The sequence below is a fragment of the Cannabis sativa genome, chromosome 5 (assembly GCF_029168945.1).
Source record: "Cannabis sativa cultivar Pink pepper isolate KNU-18-1 chromosome 5, ASM2916894v1, whole genome shotgun sequence".
Classification (NCBI taxonomy): Eukaryota; Viridiplantae; Streptophyta; class Magnoliopsida; order Rosales; family Cannabaceae; genus Cannabis; species Cannabis sativa.
In genome coordinates, this window is record NC_083605.1 from 62,830,193 (window position 1) to 62,832,297 (window position 2,105).

The window sequence follows — 2,105 nt, forward strand, 5'->3', positions numbered from 1 at the left end:
CTGCTAACAATGGAGGCAACAACGGTAACAATGGAGGTGCCGTTGAAGACCAGGCAAACGGTCGTAGTCTGAGAGACTACATTCTTCCAACATTGACGGGGGCTCAGTCTTGTATAAGACCACCTACCGTGGAGGCTAATAACTTCGAGATAAAGCCAGCCATACTCCAAATGGTGCAGTCTTCAGTCCAGTTTGGTGGACTCCCTTCCGAAGACCCCAATTTGCACTTGTCCAATTTCATGGAGTTATGTCAGACTTTCAAAGTCAATGGGGTTAGTGATGATGCCATTCGTTTGAGACTTTTTCCATTCTCGCTGAGAGAGCGAGCCAAGAGTTGGTTGATCTCCTTGCCACCAAATTCTATAGCAACATGGACCGATTTGGCAACGAAGTTTCTGTCTAAGTTCTTTCCTCTAGCAAAGCCTACTAAGCTGCGAGGAGAGATTAATAACTTCTGTCAGCAAGATAATGAATCTCTCCATGAGGCTTGGGAGAGGTTCAAGGATCTCATCAGAAAGTGCCCTCATCATGGTATTGAGAAGTGGATGCTGGTTCACAACTTCTACAACGGGTTGGTTGGAAACACTAGAACTCTTATAGATGCTGCAGCTGGTGGAGCATTTATGAGAAAGAGTGCGAATGAGGCTTATGATCTGTTGGAGGAGATGGCCCTGAATAATCAGCAGTGGCCAACTGAAAGAAGTCAAACTAAGAAGGTAGCTGGTGTGCTAGAAGTGGATGCCATTACAAAGTTGACAGCCCAAGTGGAGGCCTTGACAAAGTTGATGACTGCTCAGGTGAAACAGGCTCAAGTTGCTTGTGAACTCTGTGGGGGTCCTCATACCTATGAGGAATGCCCGGTGGATGTGAACAGTTTACCAATGGATCAAGCAAAAGCCATTGGAAACTATTCTCAAAATAATAATTATGGGCACAACCAAAAGGGGTTCTACCAACAGAGAAATCAGCCCCAACAAAGCCAACAATAGCCGCAACAACAAAATTCTAGTGGAGGCTTTAATATCCAAGTCGACTTATTGCTCCAATTCATGATGGAGACTAGAGCCTCTATTAAAACTCTAGAAACTCAGATGGAACAATTGGCTACTCAAGTGGCAAAACAAGTTCAAGAAAATTCACCTAGCACTAGTGAGGCAAAGGAAAAATAGCAATGTCAAGCGATTTCCTTGAGGAGTGGAAAGAGTTATGAGGGACCTAGTGGCAAGCAACCAATTGAAGATGGGGTTCAGGATCAACAGGCACACACACAGGCACCAAGACTACTGAGGGTCTTGCACCGAAAGAAGCTTCGCCTCCGATCAGCATAGATCACCATATTAAAATTCCTTACCCTCAAAGACTTCGCAAGAACAACCTCGACAAGCAGTTTTCAAAATTTCTTGAAATATTTAGGAAGCTGCACATTAACATTCCATTTGCGGAGGCCTTAGAGCAAATGTCAACTTACCTGAAGTTCATGAAAGATATTTTAGCTAAGAAATGGAAGTTGGAAGAATTCAAGACAGTGGCACTCACTGAGGAGTGCAGTGCAATTTTGCAAAAGAAACTACCGCCCAAGCTTAAAGATCCGGGTAGTTTCAATATTCCATGCTCTATAGGGGGTTCGGTGGAAACTAAAGCTCTATGTGATCTGGGAGCAAGCATTAATCTAATGCCATTGTCTGTCTTCAAAAGGCTAGGATTGGGAAAAGCAAAGCCTACAACAGTGACTTTACAACTGGCAGATCGTTCTTTACTCATCCTCGTGGGATAATTGAAGATGTACTGGTGAAGGTTGGTAAGTTTATCTTCCCTGCGGATTTCCGAATTCTCGATATGGAGGAAGATTCAACTATTCCCATTACTTTGGGAAGACCATTCTTAGCCACGGGCCGAGCATTAATAGATGTTCAAAAGGGGGAGTTAAAGTTGCGAGTGCAAGATGAAGAGGTCAATTTTAATGTTTTTGCCCCAACCGATATTCCTACCTGTTGTAAGATTGAGATGGTGAAGGATTCTTTTGTTAAAGATGATAAGAAGAGAGCAAAGCCTAAAGAGAGACTTCGAACGATTGAGCGTCGTTGGAAAAGATTGATGTGTGGTAG

The 2,105-nt window shown here is 43.6% G+C and overlaps 1 non-coding gene across 1 annotated transcript; it reads right to left on the reverse strand.

Moving 5' to 3' along the window:
• Positions 1-428: 428 nt before the first annotated feature.
• On the reverse strand, positions 429-535 carry LOC115718304 (small nucleolar RNA R71). The gene has a single exon (XR_004011884.1). It is a non-coding gene; the product is annotated as a small nucleolar RNA R71 (small nucleolar RNA).
• Positions 536-2,105: the final 1,570 nt, after the last annotated feature.